Raw genomic sequence first — 22,036 nt, forward strand, 5'->3', positions numbered from 1 at the left:
CACATACAGTCTTGAGGCTGTTCCCTCTTGTCCTGTCCATTGTTCCCTGGGAGCAGGGCCTGACATCCCCTGGCTGTCCCGTCCTGTCAGGGAGTTGTGCACACCCAGAAGGTCCCTCCTGAGCCTCTTTTCCTCCAGGCTGAGCCCCCCCAGCTCCCTCATCTGCCTTTTCACAAGCTGTAATCTGGATTGAGTTTAATTTATTGCATGATCCACCTTCACCTTGTGTCTTTTGGGTTCTCCAGGTAGAGCCTTGCCTCAGCCTCTTCTTTCCTCCCAGGAAAGGAGTCTGGATTAATATGCAGACCTTACAGAACCCTGTGAGGCCCCTAAAATACCAGGGGCTGTGTATCAAACATCCGTATGTTTGGGGAGGGAGGAGTGGTGTTTTAGCCTTGAATTTTCAGGCTTTTTGGCAGAATGTGGAGATATCTGAGGGTCCAGACTCTCTTGCAGCACCTGCAAGGAAGGATAGTGGGATTTTTGTGTGGGATTTCTCTGCACATCATGTAGAGCTTGACAGCCTGGAGCTTCAGGGGCTCTGTGGGGGGAGGCAAAGGGATGTGAGCTCATGTCATTCCCCATCCTGACGTGCTCCTGGGTGCACACAGACTCCCCCCTGCCAACTGCCAAGCCTGAGTGATGTCACTGAGGGATGTTCTGGTGGCAGCACAGTTACCAGCTCCAGCTATGCACAGAACAAACATGGTGACAACTGCAGATCCCACCTCTTCTTGTGGGTGTGACAGCATCACTGTCACTGCATGGGAGGCAAAGGCAGACTGAAAACAGCAACGTGGGCTGCAAAGCAGAATCCAGCAAAGCAGAATCCAGCCCCTCCTGCCACAGAACAGGCAGCTCAGCCCAGGACTCCAGCTGCCTCATAATGCACATTTGAAAGAATTTGAACTGCCAGTCTAACAATAAAATTCCCAAAGGCTGAGCTGCGGCACAGAGGCTCCAGGCTAAACTGAGGGAGTCCCATGAGTAAATGTCCAGTTTAGGTTTCAGTTCTAAGCCTCTGCTGTGTCACATTGTCACTGTCATATTTTCTGAAAAATCCCTTTGCCAGGATTCCTTCTCCTGGGAAGCTGAGAGGCCTCAGAGAAGAATGAAAACAATAATTATCTGATTGCTTCTCTCTGTTTTGCTGCTTTGGAATGTGGTCTGGAGATTGTTTATCTAATAGGTGGTTGTTTGATTGGTTTAATATGAATTGTTTTGACTCGATTTTAATGACCAGTCATGGTCAGGCTGTGTCAGGACTCTGGAAGCAGTCACGAGTTTTCATTATCATTCTTTTGTAACCTTCTGTCTGTATCCTTTCTCTATTCTTTAGTATAGCATAATATAATATAATATAATATAATATAATATAATATAATATAATATAATATAATATAATATAATATAATATAATATAATATAATATAATATAATATAATACCATAAAATAATAAATTAGCCCTCTAAGAACATGGAGTCAGATTCTCTCCTCCTTCTTCCTGGAGACCCTGAAAATACCACATCACAGCCTGTTTGTAAGGCAAGGTGCAAAAGCAGCACCCAGAAGGCATGATCAGAGTTAGGGCTGAAACACAGACACCTGTTGCTATAAAGGAATGTCTGTGCTTGGTTATCCCACACTGCAGCAGGAAAAAAGATGTCCTTTAAACTTTTAAACTCACAGGCTGAAATTTATTTATCTGTTAGTCCTTCCCTGCTGTGCTCTATCCTACCATACAGACACAGCCTGCCTTGCTTCAGGTCTAGTAGAGCTCCTGTCTCTTACCCTGGCTGAGAAAGTCTGGGGTTCAGGTATCCCTTTAACCCGTGGGTTTGAGAGCCCTTAGCAAAGAAGGGCATCAATTCCAGGAGGCAGCTGGAAGAGCAAAAGTAGAAGGACTTGCCTGAGCCCATCAGCGGGCCAGGGGCAGGGGCCAGAAGGTGCTCAGCACTTCTGTCCCTCAGCATAGCATCCTTTTCTGGAGGTGTGCTGGGTTGGGCTGGGACAGAGCCCATTTCATTCACCATGGATTTGTGCTGGGAGCAGTGTGGGTGACAGCTCTCAGTAACACAGGGGTGGTTTAGCTGTTGCTGAGCACTGATTGCACAGCATCTTCTCTGCTTCTCACCCCCACAGCAGCCAGGAGGCTGCACAGGAGCTGCGAGGGGACACAGCTGGGACAGCTGACCCCAGCTGACCAAAGGGATTTCCCACATGGCATCATGATCAGCGTTTAAAGCTGGGGGAAGAGGGCACAGGGCGGATGCTTTGGGTGTTTCCCAAGTCACAGTTATGTGTGATGGAGCCCTGCTCTCCTGGAGATGGCTGAGCACCTGCTGCCCATGGGGAGCTGTGAGTTAAATCCTTCTTTTGGCTTTGCCTTGTGTGTGCAGCTTTTGCTTTATCTATTAGTGTTATCTCAGCCCAAAAGCTTTCTCACTTACTCTTCTTGTTCTCCTCCCCATCCCCCAGGTGTGAGGAATAGAGTGTTTCTGAGCTGCTGATGGGTTAACCATGGCAGCAGGCCAGGCTGATTGCTGATACCTCACGCATTTGTGGGTTGTTGCTTCAAAAACTGTAGAACCTGAATCCAGATTTGCCAGTTCCCTTCTTTCCATGTATTCCAGAGCTCTTTCTGGAAATACATACCCATGTAGAGTTAGAAATCCCTTAGCCATTAATGCATTTATTTCATGTCAAAGTGCTTTGGGGTAAAAAATTTCTGTCTGCTTGTGAAATTGGAGGCAAAGCACGACCATCTATAAATTCTGTAGATTGAATGGACAAATGGTGCTTGTAAGCACACACAGCTTACAATTCTTCCAGAAGGTATTGGAATTAATACCTAATGGCAGGAATGAAGAACAAAGAGCACTCCCTTCCACAAAACTTCCAGTGCTCTCTAGCCTTATTTCTTTACAAGTATGTGACACCTTTAATTTTTTTCCCCAGGAGGCAGAAATACAACAATGAATGAATTTTTCTTGATAGTTTCAAGATTCAAAAACTTACCACACTGGCCTCAGGACAGTTTATATAACCATGCAGATGTTACAGTCCCTAAATTATGATGTTTGCATTGGAGGGGGGGGTTTGACTTAAGAGAAATTTGTTGTATAAGAATCCAGTTTGAGCAACAAAGAGTGAGCAGTAAGATTATGTATTGCTTGGATGGAATTAACACATTGGAATTAGCCAAGCCTATAATATTTGCTACCAGTGAACTGCAGCAGTGGAACTGGAGTAGGAGGCTAAGTGTGAAGCAGGGTGGTAACAGGAGTGCCCAGTGTTGTGTGGATCTTGAATGTGGAAAAACAAGGAAGTAGAAAGAAGAACAAGAAATCCTTTTCAGTTCTAAGTTTCTCATCACTGAGAGGTTTCAGTAAAGAATCCCAGGATGGGTCAGGCTGAAAGGGACGACAGTGGGTCAGCTGCTCCCACCTCCCTGCTCCAGCAGGGCTATCCTAGGGCACAGGATTATGTCCAGACTGGAATATCCCCTGTGAGGGAGACTCCACAGCCTCTCTGGTCTCTGTTTCAGGGCTAAGGCGCTGCCTAGGACAGAAGTTCTGCCTCCTGTCCAGGTGGAACCTCCTGGGCTCAGTCCCTGCCCGTTCCTCTGGTGCCATTGCTGGGCCCCTGGAGCAGAGCCTGGGCCCTGCTCGGAGCCCTCCCTGCAGGCAGGGACACCCAGGGCTGAGGGCCCCTCTCAGCTGGGGCTCCTCTCCAGGCTGGACAGCCCCAGCTCCCTCAGCCTTTCCCTGCCAGAGATGCTCCAGGCCCTAAATCATCTCTGCAGCCTCCACTGGCCCCGATCCAGGAGCTCTCTGTGCTGTTGTAATAATGGACAAACTGGAACAATTGACATCACTAACACTGGACACAATTTATCCTGCTATGCTGAGAAATTGATGCTGGCTCTTGATTTCTCTTCTGTTAAAAATTGTTCTTATATAAACATCCAGCTAGTATTGCTCATGAACTGAACATCAGAGCTAATTAACTGTTTGGAAACGAGATGTCTGAGTTCTCTGAGGGTTGGGATTTTATGATCTGAGCGGATCTTCCCTGGGACACTTCAAAGAAATACAGTTTAGCAAGAGAAGCTTGAAAGCCTTCCACCACAAACCTTTGTACTTTTTTCCTTGCTGTTTCTGGTGCTTTTGATAAAATCCCCAAAAGTTGTTGAAAAGAGCTTAGGGGACAGTAAGTTACTGTCTTACAGTGTTAATTTCAGTTATGCCTAAATATTCCTTAGATGTCGTTCCTGCAAACGAACCAAGGTGATACAAACAAAAAGCAAAACCAAACAACAACACGCAGATGCACACAGAGAAAATTCCCCAAAACGTATAAAAACCATCAAAACCTATAAAACCCCCAAAACCTATAAAAGCCACCAAAGCCTAAATATTCCTTAGATGTTGTTCCTGCAAATAACCAAAGTGAAACAAACCAACCAAACAAAAAGCAAAACCACGCAACAACACACGGACACACGCGGAGAAAATCCCCCAAAACCTATAAAAACCACCACCAAACCCAAGATGGTCCCTAGGTGTGATTCTAAGTGTGCTGAAGGAGAAGGGAGCTGCAGGTGGCCACTGGGCTTTGAACTGAAGCCAGGCAGTAGCAGGACTAGGAAAGAAACTGTGCAGTATAAATTACACAGACAAGTGAACTCCTCCTCTGTCCCTTTTCTCTTCCTCTGCCCTTCTCTGACAAACTCCAGACCCTTCTAGCAGGTAGTTTTAACACTGCACTTCAATCTCACAGTCCTCAAAACCACTCTGCCATTGCACACACACTCTTTCCTGCAGGGAGAACAGATTTGAATCCCTCAGGCCTCTTTTACTGGATTGGTGGATTTAATTTCATTTAGCTTACATTAAAATCAGCTGTCTTAACTTCTGGGGTTTTTTTTCAAATGCTGGATATTGCTTCTTACTTTACCAAAAGAAGACGGTGTGCATAGGTCTCATTAAATAGCTGGAAAGGACATTTAAATACATATATTGATCCTTAGTTCTGCTTTGTTCCTGCCCACTTGAGGAACTTTAGGTACATTTGAGCAGCTTAATGCCATTATTAAATGGAGACTTGTGAGGCTTGGAGCTACAGAAACAGCTTGGTTGAAACCTTACAGTTTGCAGTACTTCTGTAGCACTTCAAAAGGACAACCCTGGGCTTTTTGTAACAGCAAAGATTTGTTAACTTTGAAATTCACAGGCAAGGTCTTTTCCACAAAACCAAAGTGGGCATTCTAGCAAGCCCCTGGTGATCTTTTAAGGGCTTTGTCTGGAATATTTCTTTCTGGAAATTGAGAGTTCAGTGGAAAGTTTGGGGGTTTTTCCTTCTGAAATGGTTATAGTGATTTCTGTCTGCTGTCAGATGCAGCAAGGTTCAACCAGATTTTTTGGGGGGTCAGGATTACATCCTGGCTTTACCTTTAATGTGTCAACAGAGAGTCTTATGGTGATAAATCAAGGGAGTGCAGTCCAGGGAGGATCAGCCCTGGAGTGGGGGAACAGTGTGTGGTGAAGGAGAAGCAGAGAGGAGTTGTTGTGGACTGACCCCATCGCCCCATGCCCCTGTGCCTCTGGGTGCTGGGTGAGGAGGGGAGTGAAGCCAGGAATAAAGCAGTGAAATTGAGGGAAGAAGGAGCAGGAACAAGGTGTTGCTTAAATCTTTTTGTTTGCATTTCTCACTTTCCAAATCTATTTTAATTTATAAAAGTAATTCACTTTCCATAAGTCAAGTCTGTTTTGTGCATGATGGTATTTGATAAGTAATTTATCTGCTTTTATCATGACCCATGACCTTTTTCCACTTATTTTCTCCCCTGTCTTGTTGAGGAGCAGGAATGAGAGAGAGGTTGGATGGGTGTCTGGCTGCCAGCTAAGGTCAATCCATCACAACCATCTTACCAGCTATATTACTTTACAATTTCCTTTTTTTTCTTATAATTTTCTTATATATTTGCTAAGCTATGCAAAGTTCTAGTAAAACAAAGGCAGTGGATCCTGTGGTTATCTCAAGAAGCTGTTAAAAATATTAGCAAGAGACCACCTATGGGAATATTGACAGAAATCGACTCCTAAGTGAATTATCCTCCTGAACAGTAACAAACCAGTTTTAAAAGTCAGGCACCTGCTAAATGAGCTGTTCAAATATTTTAGTCTTTTGTTTCACTTGCACTAAACCCCCTTTACATTCTGAAATTAGTTTTTGAAAGTTTGGAGTAGAATTGAAAATATTTTCATGTAATGATACACAAAGATAGCAGAAAGCCCACCCAGGGAAAGGAAAACCAGTCTCTTAGTCTGACAAGAGTAACACCCCTCTCATCTCCATCCAAGTTAAACTCAAGGCTGTTCACAGATGGGCAGCAGAAATTGATACCAGCGTTGCAAAGATGAAGGTCAGAGACAGTGCCAAGCCCTGAAAATCCAGAGCACTGTCTCAACAGAAGGATGAAGGTCCCCAAGGGGAGCAATCCAGGAAAACACAGGCATGTTTGCATTTAAACATAATGTTCCTCTGGAATTTTCTGAGTAGGTGTGTACCTGCAGATGATGTGCAGCGTTTTTAGAGACCACAAACCTTGTTCCTCTTCTGCACATTCAGAGAACTGGCTTCATTTTTGCATCCTCTTCTTGTTACTCAAACAGGCTTCACGCTTCAGATTTTATTTCACCAGAAAGAAAACTTCAAAGCCACTCACACACACATATAAAATGCTTTATCACTTCCTTTTCTTTTGTGAAGTCCAGCACATGCTTTAACTGAATAAACAAAGAGCAATTCTGAGAAATGCAAATCCTTTCTTGGCAACGTGGTGTTGTGAATGCAAGGCAAAATCATTGGGATTTTTCCTTTATTTCAGAAGGATATTCATATTCCTTTTACTGAGATGATAGATCCAGGAATAATGGCAGAGATAAGCAGCCAGGCAAGGACAGCAAGAAGCCAGCCTACAAAAAGGCAGATGCTGAAAGGAAGTAAAATGAGAGAACTCTAATTCCTATCAGGCTGGCAACCTGTCATTAGTGGGAGTTCCACAGGGCTCCATCCTTGGCTCTGGTCTCTTCCACATCTTTGTAAATGACCTGGACACAGGACTGGAAGGGGTACTAAGTAAGTTTGCAGATGATCCTAAACTGGCAACAGTTAGCACAATGTGTAAATGCATTGTTCCTTTTGACATCCTATTTTGTTCTTCTAGCTAGGAAGCATCCAGTTCCTAAATGCTACAATATTCTGTTGGGTCAGTGATGCTGCCCATAAAATATAAAAATGCTATGAAAATCCTGAACCACAAGAGCTCAGAGTTTCTGCTCACACAACTGGTGAAGACTTTTTGCAGTGTTTGAGCTTTATGTCTGAGAAATCTCTTTACATGCCTGAAAGCAACCATGGTCTTAGCAGGTCTTGGTGCTTCATTATCACTCAGATATGTTGATAAAATCAACCTGTTTCAGTCTGATGTAGTAACATTTACTTTCATGAATGTCCTTACAGTGCAACATGTAATAAAACCCCACTTCTCAAAATTCCACTTCAAAACATGGTTCATGTAAATGAAGATCAAAATTCCTGTAAGTGGCTTTGGAAGCTGCCTAGAGGTTTTATGATACAGATCAAAGGGCACTAAAGATGCTTTAATAGAATGTAGATGCTCTCATACAGTCAGAACAAAAATAAGAGGAAGTAAATTTTGCAAGGCTTTCACTTTACTAGTCCCCATGGGAGCTCTTATCAGGCTACTGATGTTCACAGGTTCAAAACCATTCTTGTCTGGCAGCACTGTGGTCATGAAGCTGGCACCCTCTTTTTCCATCCTGTATTCTGCCTTTGGATTTCTTCTGCAGCTTCCATGTCAATTTTGCCTTCTGCAGAGCAGCCTGAAGCAATGTGTTGTGTTGTAGAATCATGGAATGGTTTGTGTTGGAAGGGACCTTCAAGATCACCTTGTTCCACCCATGGGCAGGGGCACCTTCCACTAGCCCAGGTTGCTCAGAGCCCCATCCAACCTGGCCTTGGACACTTCCAGGGATGGGGCAGCCACAGCCTCTCTGGGCACCCTGTGCCAGGGCCTCAACACCCTCACAGGGAACAATTTCTTCCTGATATCCAATCTAAACCAATTCCCTTTCAGTTTAAAGCCATTCTCCCTTGTCCTTGTCACTAACTTTCTCTCTCCAGCTTTCTTACAGACCTTCCTCAGGCACTGGAAGGTGTCCAGCTCTGAGGTCTCCACACCTTCTCTTCTCCAGGCTGAGCAGCCCCAGTTGTCTTAGCCTGTCCTTGTAGGAGAGATGCTCCAGTCTTCAGAGCATCTCTGTGACCTCCTCCAGACCCATCCCAACAGATCCCTGCCCTGTGCAGATCCCCAGAGCTGCACACAGGCTCATTTCCTGACCACCTCCTTCTAAAACTTTCTTACTGGGAAATAGGCTCCCATTCTGCAGCCACCTGTTATTTGTGGATGATTTTGAGAAAAAAATGCAAATAGAGTGTGAGGAAGCCCTTAGACAACCTGATTTGAGCCACCAGAACATAGTACTGTAGTTTCAGCAACCTTTAAGTCTCTGAGTAATATGAAAATGGTTGCTGCAGGAAGTGGAGGTAATTTCTACACATGGGCAGCTTCTCTTCTCTTCTTGCCAGGGCTGATGTGAGCCCTGACTGTCTCACCCATGACCTTCCAGCTGTTTTAAGGCTGGATGGATCCACTGGTATGAAGTCAGAGGTGAAGCCTTGAGAGTGGAGATGAAAGTGTCTCTAGTCTTGACAAATACACACCTCTTCTCTGTACTCAGGCTTTCCATTTGCAGCACCTTCTGTGCCAGTCAGCACAAGTTCTTTAACTTGCCATTTATGTCCAGTTGGTGCTCTGTTTTTTGCAGGAGGAATCCTTATAAATGGGATGGGAAGTTGGAATGTGAGACCTCAGGCACAGTTCTCACAGGTATTTGTTCCTGCACTAAATGTTACATGACCCCCCACACTGCAGAGGATTATCAGGGGACCCTCCAGGAATCCTCAGGGATGTTGGGGTTAACAAGGGAAGGAAGGAAGGTGTCTGTGGGTGCAAATAGCCCTGACACAGGGGAAAAAGCTGCTGCTGCTTTTATCAGAGCCCTGCCCCAGCAGCCACCTCAGTGAGTCCTGCCATGGGGCAGCCCAGCAGCCTGGCTGCTGTGGTGATACCCATGAGACAGCTTCTGCTTCACCAGCTCCCCTTCCTTCCCCTCTGAGAATGAGAGGGGCTGAGAGTCCTGGAGACCTGCCTGGTCAGGAGGGCTGTGAGGGTCACCCTTTTGGGTTTGAGAACATCAAAACCTCAGAGGCTGTGGACAGCACTGATGGACACTACAGCCACTGCAGTTTCTGCACCCTAAAAGCTCTGGACACAGTAGATCACTATAACCAAGCTTTTAGAGAGCTTTAGTGCCAGCAGGAACAGGATTATGTCCACTAACTTCTGAATAGAAATAATTGGCAACTAAAGACTGAATTTGAATGGCTGTGGGCTTTGAGATTGATATCTTTGAGGAGCGTGTTCTATTTTTAGGTTTACCTTGCATGGCTGGAAAATAGCTGCAATGGGGTGTTTGGAAGAAAAGAATCTGTTTGATGAGTTCTTATGCAACTTATAAGAAAAATGACAATTCTACTAGACTTGAAGGAGTCATGCGTGGCCAGGCACTTAGACCTTCCCATCTCCTTTTAGAAATGTCTCAATCAGTTACTGAAATGTTTGATATTTAACATGGGAATATTAATATTGATATTTAACACTGCTGCTGTATTATCAGTCCCTCTTGCATAATTCCCTCCCTTGTAGCTTTCTGTGCACAGTATTCTGTGTCCTCAGCACCTGAAGAGCAATTTCAAGTAGAAGGAGAGTGTGTGCAAATATCACTGATGGCCAAACAGCTGCTTGTGCTGCCTGAAAGCTGCTGAGCTCAAGTGAAACCTTTCTGGTAACAATAACAATGATCCCTGAAAAAAGCCAGCATGGGGAGTGTCTTTGATAACAGAAAACAGCAAAATAGTTTGGCCCAGACAAACACAAACCAAAATCTGTAGTTGTACTTAAGTGCAGTTTATTCAAGACAGTTTTTGACTGTCTTTTTCTCTCAGAATCCTAGAAGGAACATCCAAGGTGCAACAGCTAAAAGCCCCCAAAATGCCTTACAACTTCTCCTCTCTCAAAAAGCCTCTTCCCAGGAACTCAGGGAGGGAGCTTTCCACACTGTAAGTTTGAGACTCACTGCATTCCGCTTAGAGTTCTGTTTGCATCAAAATTAATTATTTACATAAGTGATAAACCACCTGCACAGCTCTAGAAATGCAGAGCATGAGCTCTGATTTCAGCTGCACCAGAGGAAAGCAGGGACAACCTTAGGGCAGTTGACTGTGGAAATTCCTGGGTGTGAAGTTGGCATCAGGGGGACTTTGGACTTGGTCAGCAGGTCCACCTGCAGTGTTTCTTGTCACTAGTGGAACACCCACCACCCTCATCTGAGTGCTTTCCTGTGAGTTACAGGAGCCACTCAGGCTTTAATTGATTGAAGCAGAAAAACTCTGGAAAAAATATGTGACTTCATTCACTGTAGAATTACAATTTATATATCTTTTTATTCCTTACTATGCAAATAATACTAGCTCAAAATCATGCAATTATGCAATCAAAAATTAACTTACAAATGACAGTTTAGGTCAGCTGTGCAAAGAATGGACTAGAATTCAGTAGTTTAGCTTTTTAAGCCCATATTCAAACTAGGACAGATAGAATAATAATAAAAACAAATTGCCATGATGTTTCCTGCAAGAATATAATGTTTTCTGCAGTATTAGAACTTCCAGGTAATTTGTCCAAAATTTCATTATTTCGCCTATTTTTACAGGAAGTATGCCTGAAGTATAAATGCTTCCAGTGGGATTTCACAACCATTCAGAGTTTATTTTAATGCATCATAAAATCTTTAAGATCAAGGGGTTTTGAACATTGTGCATAAAATACTGCATTACTTTTTGGCAGAAGGCAGATGATTATTAATTTCAACCCAGCATCACATCCTTGTTGTCAGTGTTCTTTATGATATACATTGTAGATTGATCTGCTCACACTCAGGAAGATCTTCAAATATTTGAAATAAGGTTATCAGAGGAAATTTTGAAGGTACAGCATCCAGTACTCTTAAATTTGAAGTATTTTTTTCTATACCCCTTCTAGGAAAACAGAGGGAAGGTGGTTAATTATCACATGGGAAAGCCTCCCCCTCCTGAAAATACAGGATTTATTATCCAGGGATACTAAGTTTGCATCTGCATCTCATAAAGATTGCTTAAAAGGGGAAAAAAAAAGGAGGGAGGGAAGAAAATACTTTTTTGATACTATTCTCAGTGGCTTTTATTCTGCTTGTTCAGCTTCAGTCAGCTCCTCAGTTTATACTCAAAAGCTGTAAACTTGAACAGTGGCCTATATCCATGGAGATTTCTATCCATAAATGGGCTTGTTTTGGATTTGAACGATATGAATTTATTCTCCATAGTGAAGAGTTCAAAACCATGGAGTGAAGAAAGGTTTTCCCCTTTCCTACTCTGCCCAGTGCAGGAGTAACAACCTGCTATTATCTATTTCAGGGAGGGAAAATGCTGGGTTTTTCATCCTAAGCCAGAGGATTTCCTTTAACTGGGAGCTAGCAGAGTTTTAGGTGCTGGGACAGAGCAGGTTTATCTGCAGAACTCCAGGAATCAAACAGGTCAGTGTTGTGTAACTCATACTTCTGAAAAAAGCCTACATAAGCACTTCAAATTTCCATCAGTTTAAATGGAATAGAAATTCTGATACATTTTATGGTGAAGTAGAGACATCTAGTGACTATTTTGTGTGGTTCAAATGCAAAGGATTAATGTAGGATGGAAAAAAAACTTCCAAATTCTTGAGTATCCTTCTAACAATAGGTTAGATACATCTTTAGATGTATTAGATACATCTTTATATATAAAATAAATTTAGTCTGGCTTTGCATTACTGGCACTGAGGACAGTTTAGTGCCTAAGTACTGACACAGTTACTAACTCATGTTACTTGTTAAAGAATCTTCCTTAGAACAACTAGGCTTCAATCTCAAGCAAAAAATGTCCTTTTCTACTGAACCATCACCTGCCTGGCAAGGGAAGGGGAAGATGCTGGAATTAGAAGGGGAAGATGCTGGAATCAGAAGGGGAATGTTGTTAGAACTGGGAGTGGACTGGAATTAGATGGTCTTTAAGGGCTCTTCCAACCCAAATCATCCTGGCATTGATTCCATGATGCCTTGGACAGAAAAGCCTCAACCCTGTAATCTTCTGCTCACCCACCTAGAGGCCTAAATCTCAGCTGTTTACAAACTTCTGCTTTCCAGCCGGTACCTCCACAGTCCTCCCACTTCCTCCTGAAAGGTCAGTCAGGTGCTGCAGCACTCTGGACACTTCACATTTTCTCATTTTATTTCAGCAGCCAAAGAACACATTTTCCCAGAGTATGGGAGAGTATCACTTTCTCTCTCTGCTGTCCTCCTTTCCATGGCAAAAGAGGACATTGTGGTTCTGCTCCACTCTGCTGTGCCCCCCTGCAGGGCTGCATCCAGCCCTGGGCCCAGCGCAGGAAGGACAGGGAGCTGCTGGAGCCAGGCCAGAGCAGGGACACCAAGGGGATCAGAGGGATGGAGCAGCTCTGCTGGGAGGAAAGGCTGAGGGAATTGCGATTGTTCAGCCTGGAGAAGAGAAGGCTTTGGGGTGACCTCATTGTGGCCTTGCAGTGCCTGAAGGGAACCCACAGGAAAGATGGAGAGAGACTCTTGACAAGGGCCTGGAGTGACAGGACAAGGGGGAATGGCTCCAAAGTGACAAAAGTAGGTTCAAATTGGATATGAGGAAGAAATTCTTCCTGTGAGGGTGCTGAGGGAGGGAGCCCAGAGAAGCTGTGGCTGCCCCATCCCTCAAGGCCAGGCTGGATGGGATTTGGAGCAGCTTGGTCTGGTGGAAGGTGTCCCTGCCCATGGCACAGGGGTTGAGACTACAGCATTTTTAAAGTCCATTCCAATCCAAACCATTCCATGATTAATGCAAAACCTTTTACTTCCCAGGATTGTGATGGCCTATTTTCAAAACATCTCCATGATATAAGCTGAAAATGCCAAAATGTTCATCCTTCTTCTATGGCTGATCCCAAGAGGGCAAAATATTTACTCCCTGACTTACCACCATGATAACTCCAAAGAACCCCATTTTCTGCCTTAATTGAGAAAATTGGAAAATCAACATGCAAAGGAAGCAGAGGTCAGACTCAGCCCTGGTTTAATTCTGAGCTCATTAGTGCCCCAGGGATATGAGGATTAGCATGTGGTATAGAGCTGGTTGAAGAGCAGAAGTATCTCTGTGAGAAGAATTCAAAGTTTTGGTATCAGTCAAAGTTACCAAAAACCCCAAAAATTTAGAAAAAAACCCAAAATTTAGAAATTTCTATGGGGAGGAAAATCCAACTAAAAAAAGGAAGTGGGCCTTATGGAAATATTTTTAAACCCAACTTTTAGAAATAATTTTATTCTGTATGAAATATCTTTAAAAAAAAACAGAAAAACATTATTTCAAAAATATTTAGGTTTTGTTTTTCAGCAGTGTCAGATATTTTTTCTGTTCCTCCCCATATCATTGCTTTCTGGTTTCAACCCTGAACTATGGAAGTTTAGGAGGAAGTGATCTGATAATCACAAACCAAAGCAATCTAAAAATCACAAAATGAGCAATCTAATAACCATGAACTAAGTTTTCTGTTGAAACAAATTTTAATGTCCAGTTGGTTTGAGGAGAATATGAACACACTCAGCATGTTGCCAGCTCAGGTTCTAAATGAAAATTATGTGTGGGCTGAAAGTCACAGTTTATGAGAAAATTCATCAAAATCTCAGTTTTTAATAGAACATACAAGAGAAGGGAGTAAGAATTAAGAATTGTGTATCGAAAGCTACAAGGTGAGAATTTATATTTGGAAAAAACAGATTGTGATTTCCTTCCGCTTTGCAGACCTCTAAACAGTTATTTTGACCTAATGTGGTGTGATGGGAGGAGAACAGAAATGGGGCTGTGTTTTCTTCAGTGAGTCCATTTTGACGGCAGACCTGAGAGCTGAAAGCAACTTTTCAAAATGGCAAGTGAGGTGCTCTACGCCGTGGTGTCACCCAAGGAAAGAGTGACTTTTGTTCCAGAAGCTTCAGATACAGGTAAAAAAAATGCTCATCTTAATATTACTTATTTTCCTTTGCTCACTGACGCATTCTTAAAACTTTCACTCTTTCTTAAATTGTTCACAAGCGGCTGAAGTCAAGTGGAAAGCCTTTAAAAACTATTAATACCCAACTCTGTTTATTTTATATATATATATAGGCATGGCAAATTCATGTTTATTGATAAATGAATGCTGAATTCTAGCAAAAGTGAAGATTGACCTTTAAAATCCCATTCTGACTTTCAGTAAGATGGCTGAAATGGGACCTCAAACACATTAATGTTCAGACATTGAAGAGCTTTAATCAGATTATTGAAAACTCATTGACAGTTGAAGTTCACTGGATGGACTTACCTTTCCTGCAGTCCACTTACATTTTGTATTTTAATTTGATTCTGTTTCTTAGTCACCAGAAATATTTTTAAATTCTAAAGTGATAGGTCTGTTTCTATTTTCTTGTTTCCTTCTCTTTCTTTTTTCTTTCTTTTTCTCTTTCTCTATCTCTGTCCCTCTTTCTTTCTCTTCTAAAAGTTCTGTGTTGAGAAAAGTACAAGTCAAGGTTTAATAGAATTTCCTACAATTTTGAAAACTGTTAGTACTGCAATTTGTGCATAACATACTGATGCCTTCAACTATAAAACTGTATTTCTTAACAAAATATTTTCAAAAAATGATGTGCAAAATATTGCCATTAATGGATTTACGTAGGAAATAATTCATAGTTTTAAAATAAAAGTATCAAGTTTTACTTTTTCAATTCTGATCAAAAAATAGCTCTTTTCTTGTTGTAAGAAAATTGAGCATGGAAAATTTATTTTAAATTATAACGTTCAGAGATTCCGATAGGAAAGGAAAATATGTCCTGAGTATACCAGTAAAGCAATATTTGTTCTTAAAAACGAAATATGTATATTCACTCATTGGAACAGAGTACAAAAAGCACCTGTACAGGTATGAAATCCTTTCATTGCTAGCTCAGCTTGCCCCTTAAATTACATCACCAGTTCTCTGCAGAAGAGCTCCACTGCCAGGACAATCCTTGGGACTCCAGTATAAAACTGTCCCCTAAGGATTTATTGGAGATACACCCTCATGCCCAGCACAACTCACTGTGAAAGTGTCTCAAACTCAGAGAGTGTAAAAGTCTGTTCCATCTATGTTTATTTTTTTCCTCACCTGTCCCTTAAATTTCCAGTTATGTCTTATAGTTTTAAGTGCTTTCACACAGCTTCACTTTAGTGAATCATGCTTAAAAATTGCTGTATAAATTCTGAGAGCCTCCTAAGCCAAGATCATACTCCTGAAATTTGCCAATATAAGGGGCTTGGAAATTCAGAATCTAAGAAATTCTAATGGTCAATTATGAGGCCAATTAAGTAACCAAAATTTCACACAAAATGCTTTTCTTATATTTTAGAGTATGCCAGCATGGTGTTTAGCCTGTCATAATATTTTTTTAAAATATTTTTAATTGCAATATCTATATTCTTGTCACTTCTGTGCAGCTTGCATCCCTGTTGGAGTCCCAATAAATGCTTTACTTAAATAGCATCCTAAAGCAAGGATTTCCACAGGCTGATTGTAATATCTTGCACGAAGAAATACTTGAAATCAATTTTGAACTTGGCACCTATCAACAGCACCAGTGTGTCCTAGTGAGATATAGCAGAAAAACAAAATCACCTGTCTGTATAATATGTATAATATTTTTTCATGTTCTTATAGATATAAAATCATATCTATACATTCTTACAGTCTTCAATTTCTCTGTGTGTTCCATTGTTTTCGAACTTGAGAGCACAAGTGCAGGAAACCGAGCCCTCATCTTCTGCCAGATGCTGTTAAATTGTTCTGACCACTCTGCTGTTACCTGTGAAAGATGCTTAGTTCTGAAAATGGGTTGGATTCAATATTTTTTGTAAATCTAAGGTTGATCTCAGCATCTCTGGCACCTTTAGGAGGTTGCTTTTCTTCAGGCAAGAAAAAAACCTTATTTCATACACTATCAGTGAGCAAATTTTTTGAAAGTAGCTCTTGGGGAATGAGGCAAAACATGCAAAGCAGGCAGCCCTGGAGGTTGTGGTGTGTTGCAGTTGATATAAAAATACAGCTCCTTCCTTCCTCCCTTCTTTCTGCTGCCACACCTACCAAAAACTGCTGGGGTCAGTGACACCTCCCACACCTTTGGGGAAGCCCACCCTGACAACATTTCATATGTTTTCTGTTGGTTGCAAAAGTCTTGTAATACAGGATGAAATACTTTTTATAATGCTTGTGACCATGAGTGTCATAGCCCAGCTTGTGGTTTATTAAGAAGTAAATAGAAAAAAAAAATAGCCAAGGAAAGTGGCCAGTGATTAACTTCTGCTTAAAGACTGAGAGAATATATAATTGGGTGTGTAAGATATGGAATGACAAGGAAAAAATAGAATTCATAATAGAGTAGTTCAGTGTATGGTAACTGAGAGTCACCTAGAAAGACTTGTAAAATTGTCTAAAATTTAATAAATTAATCTTATTTATGTATTTATTTATTTACTTGGAATACTGCAGTGAAGAACCATTGTTGCAGGAACTCTTCTTGTACCTTCAGCCCTTTTTGTCCCTCCAGGTGATTCAGTCACATATGCTGAGGTGAATATGAAATGGAGATCTGACAGCCCTGGCAGCACACCCAAAATTACACATTCAGGTATGGCAACCACAGGACACTTCATGTTTTCTCATTATATTTCAGCAGCCAAGCATCATATTTTTCCAGAGTATGGGACGGAGTCACTTTTTCTCTTTGCTGCAGGTGATTTCAATCCATTTTTCCCTGCTCCCCACTCCTGAACAATGCTCAGAACATGCTTAAAATTCATTTTGTAGTAGAGGCACTTGAAAACTCTTCTGTTCATTTTAGCAGCAATTTCCATGTACTGCTTTTCACTTCTGAATGAATTCTGGGTGAATGAACAGGCCAATAATAGTATTTAAATAAAAACTGAACTACTTTTGAAAAGTAATAGCCAAAAAGCAAAAATTCTGAACAGCTTTTTGACAATTCCAGAAAAAATCTGCCTGTCTTTTCTTAAGTTAAAATTTTAAGGTAGTTAAACTATTTCAAACCATGTAAGCAGCCCTGAAAGAAAATTTTGTTCTGTAAAGTGAAATAATATATTGGATATGAGTTTTGACTCTTGTGTATGAGGTGAGAATGAAGAAGAGAGTATTGCATTCATGTGATGCATAAGAGGAATCAATATATGCATGGAAAAAATGTTAGCTGTGGGAAATGCTAGTGCAAACTAACATTTCCCCTGGGGTTTCATTTGGTCTCGCAACAAGGAAAAGGAAACTGAAAGCTTCAGATGTGTTTTCTGAATAAAAGTGGCAGTCAGGCCACTCCCAAAGAGGGAGTGGGCCAGGTGGAGACCCTGTTACAAAGACAAAACTAATTAACTGTCTTCACTGAAATGCCCTATGATTCTATCCCAGTGGATCCAGGCTTGGAATGCAGCATGGAAAGTGTCAGAAATGCAATTTTGATATAGGGCCATTGACCTGTCCGCCTTTTTGGCCCCTTTTTCTATCCCAGTCCTCAATCCCTCCCTTCCTTTCTCTGATTCTGGCTACACTGTCCAGGTTTTTAGAATTTTCTTCAAGGAGTATCAAAATCCATATATGCTCTACATATGGATAAATGCTACTAGGAGATCTCCGTCCCTTCATATTCTTACCTGGAACCTCTTTAAAACCACAGAAGCTGAATGTTCTGATTCTTGTTTGGATTGGGGAGCAGTTTAAATGGAAAGTATTAAGGAATGAGGATCAAATGAACACTGTGATCCTAGCCAGGATTAAAGTTGGAGGAGAAAATGAATGGAGGCACAGATTTAGAGCCCAATTAAATAAGTGTGTCTTTGTTGTGTTTAAAAATTATGGTAATCTGGGAAGAGTCTCTAGGATTTCAAATTACCTATAATTTTTTCTTTTAAAGCCTGAATGGGACCTTCAAGCTTTCCTCGTGGGTCTTCAGTTGTGCAGCCTCAGACAATTACCACAGGATAGCACAACCACTGCAAGCCATTTCCTAAGGAAAAGGCAGGGCATGTTCCAGAGTGGGAAGCGCTGGCAGTGCCGTGTGTGCATGTGGCAAAACTCTGGCAGAGCAGTGCTGGCAAAGCTGTGCTCTGCCACTAAAGGCAAGAGGTTGTATTTTTAGGTTTCTTCGCAGCAGCTGTGATGATAAAATTTAGAACCGATCAAGAAAAGGTTTCTTCTGACCCTGAGAGTGTGATTTTAATAGTTACACATAGGTTTGTATACATATAAACCTATATATACACATACACATATATATATAGTGTGTGTATATATATATATATAGTATATATATACACTATATATAGTACATATACTATGTATGCTATATATACACTATATCTATATATAGCATGTATAGATATATTTGTATACATATAAACCTATATATATGTATATATGCACATATATATACTATATTATCGTGTATATATAGATAGTATATATATAATATATATATCGGATATATAGATATATAGTATATATATTGTATATATACTATATATATACTATATATATATATATACACTATATATATATATTTATATTTATATATATATATACAAGTGCTGGATCTATAGCAGGAGGGACAATGATTTTTCATGCTCCATAACTCAGAACAGAAGTTTCCTTCTGTTCTGCCCGCAGTGACACCCCTGTCCCTTGTCCCTTTGGCAGTGACCTGCTCGGAGAACTCCCTCTGGTGCTACCTGGTCTTTGCCCTGCTCTTCTGCTCGGTGGTTCTGCTCATCACGGTTATCCTGCTTGCAGTGAAATGCTACAGCTGAAACGTTATAGCTGCTGACCCTGCTGCCACAGCGGGTAAGCCCTTCCCAGCCCTGCTAGATTTCCTCAGCATTGAGCGCAGGAGGTGCGAGGAAGCTCCCAAACCACAGGCTGGTGTTTTTAGGCAGCAACGGTAACACTCACAGCAGGCTGAGTTTCAGTGATATTCTCTAATTCTAGCAGCTTTTGTCTCTTTTATTTCCAGATAAGTCAGCACAGGAAGGTTCTGATTCTTCAATGGAATGGGATGTAGTGGCTGTTTTATTTGACATTATTTTGGCTGAAGAGACAAAATGAAGACATGCCATCACTCTGATCACTCTCCAGTTATGTCATCCCAGATCTCTGTAAAACCTCTAACCTCTCCGTATATGGACAAGACATGTATTAATTTTATTTGGAATTTTCTTAATCCTGTAATACCAGCAACCATCCAGCTATATCAGTGCATGTATCAAGACATGGGCTCAAGCTCCTGCATCAAAAAGTGGATTTGGGCCTTGTTTGGACAACAAAAATGACGAGGTGGAGACATACTTTTAATTCACATCTGACTTGATTCTGCACTGATGTGCAACACAGAAAAACTTTTGGATTATATGCAAGTGCAAAAATTCACGGACAAAACAGGGAATGTGAAAGGTTGCAACGAGGTTTTTTATAAAGCCAGGGCTTGAACTTGATTTTTCTTCTTCTGACAGCCTTTAGTTGGATTTATATGAAAGGGATATTGAACGTTCAAGAAACTGAATGTTGTTAGTAGAGAAGTCTCAGTTTCATCTCCTCATTGGCTTGAATTAAATTGTTCTGTTCCACTTGTCCAGAAGAGCATCTCACAATATATTGTTTCTGTCTTGGGGCAGTAATTGATTTTTGTATTTGTTTGGGTTTGGTTTTTTCCCACGTGCCATAGCTTCAGTTAAAACTGAGTTCCCACTGGAACTGAGGCACTGAAGTTCAAATAAAGGGGGATTAGATATTAGATTGTAATTATGACCTTATTGTCTCTTTTTATATTATTTCTGGATCTTATCCATTTTAACTTCTTTGTGGCAGGCTGCAGAGAATTTGCAGACTCTGAGTAGGAGGAGCCTATATAACAAATATTTCTAGAATATTTCTTGTATTTAAACTTACCTGTACTTTAGCTGTTGCTGCTGTTGGTAATGTACCCTATCTTTATAATACATAAATGCACAGAAGTCAATAAAGGGATTCAGTAAAGCACTTTTGCTGGTGTTTGGTTGGTTGGTTGGTTTGGTTTTCTCCAGTCTTCTGTTAGTCAGACTGGAGGAAAAATAACATTTTGTATTTGTATGAGTGTCAGTTTTTGTGGGGTAGCCCGTTTATAGCACACCTGTTTTATAGATCTTGCTACTTACCCTCTTTTTTTTTTCAGACTTACCCTTGCCCTCCCCTCTTCAAGATAAAAATGTAGCACATAAATCTCAAAAACCAGAAATTAGACGCAAGACACAGGCAAAATCAGGAGACTGGACATTTGGTAATATTAGAATATTAGAAATACTAGATGGGTGGTAGAAGACAGTGCAAGGTGAGGGTAACACAAGACAATCAGTGAGGTGTCAAAACCAAATATACCAATATTAATTTTAATAATATTATATTTTTTAAATAGTTGAATACAACTCTGTCTCAGAGGAAGGCTACATGACTGGTATTTCCAGGGAGGTCCATTTCTTTTTCTTTTCTGCTTGCAAATGTCGTCAGTGAACAGCCTCACAAGTACCCTGGGTCATATACCCCTCAGATTTCAGTGTGTGATGGAGAGAAGGAGAGATGTAGAGAGAAGGAGGATCATTTCATTGATTTTATGATAATTTCCTGGGTATTGGCTTTGTAGTCTATTTCTTTGTGAAGTATAAAAAGAGACAGGAAAAAAGATTTTTATTGTTTCTGACCTTTTCATCATCCTAAAAATATTGAAAGTTTCATGTCAGGCCTCCTAGTTGAGTCAAAAGAATTTCTTGGAGGTCTGAGAGGGGCTGATTCCCAATCCCACATCCCGTAATGTGGGATCTGGACAGGCTGGGTAAATGGGCTGAGAGGATGAGGTTCAACAAAGGATGAACAACAACAACAAAGGATGAGGTTCAACAAGGCCAAGTGCCGGGTCCTGCCCCTGGGTCACAGGAAGCGCCAGCAGCTTCAGGCTGGGAAGAGCCCAGCAGGGAAGGAAGGGCCTGGGCCTGCTGGCCCACAGTGCATGCCCAGGTGGGCGAGAAGGCCAATGGCTGCTGGGCTGGGCCAGCAATGGTGTGGCCAGCAGGAGCAGGCCAGTGACTGTCCCCCTGCTGTGGGCACTGGGGAGGCCTCACCCCAAGGGCTGTGTCCAGTTCTGGGCCTGGCACTGCAAGATGGACACTGAGGGGCCGGAGCGTGTCCAGAGGGGGGAACGAAGCTGGGCAAGGGGCTGGAGCACAAGTCTGATGAGGAGCAGCTGAGGGAGCTGGGGGTGTTTAACCTGGAGGAAAAGGAGGCTCAGGGGAGCTCTACTGCTCTCCACACCTCCCTGACAGGAGGGTGCAGCCAGCTGGGGGTTAGGCTCTGCTCCCAGGGAACAAGGGACAGGATGAGGGGACACAGTCTTAGGCTGTGCCAGGGAAGGTTTAGTTTGGACATAAGGTGGATTTATTTCATGGAAAGTGTGATTCGATATCAGAACGGGCTGCCCAGGGAGGCGGCGGAGTCGCCGTCCCCGGAGCTGTAGGAAAGCTGCACGTGGCGCTCAGTGCCGCGGTGCGGCTGACGCGGCGGCGAGCGTTCAAAGGCTGGCCTCGCTCATCTCCGCGGCCTCTTCCCGGCCGTGACAGCTGCCGTGACCCTGTGTAGGGCACAGCCGGCTGCGGGTTTCC

General features: G+C 42.1%; 1 long non-coding RNA gene across 1 annotated transcript; it reads left to right on the plus strand.

Moving 5' to 3' along the window:
• The first annotated feature begins 2,254 nt into the window (after positions 1 to 2,254).
• On the plus strand, positions 2,255 to 20,387 carry LOC129119805 (uncharacterized). The gene is made up of 5 exons (XR_008534153.2): positions 2,255 to 2,359; positions 14,087 to 14,283; positions 16,900 to 16,980; positions 19,053 to 19,196; positions 19,366 to 20,387. It is a non-coding gene; the product is annotated as an uncharacterized LOC129119805 (long non-coding RNA).
• Positions 20,388 to 22,036: the final 1,649 nt, after the last annotated feature.

Source organism: Agelaius phoeniceus, chromosome 5 (assembly GCF_051311805.1).
Source record: "Agelaius phoeniceus isolate bAgePho1 chromosome 5, bAgePho1.hap1, whole genome shotgun sequence".
NCBI classification, from domain to species: Eukaryota; Metazoa; Chordata; class Aves; order Passeriformes; family Icteridae; genus Agelaius; species Agelaius phoeniceus.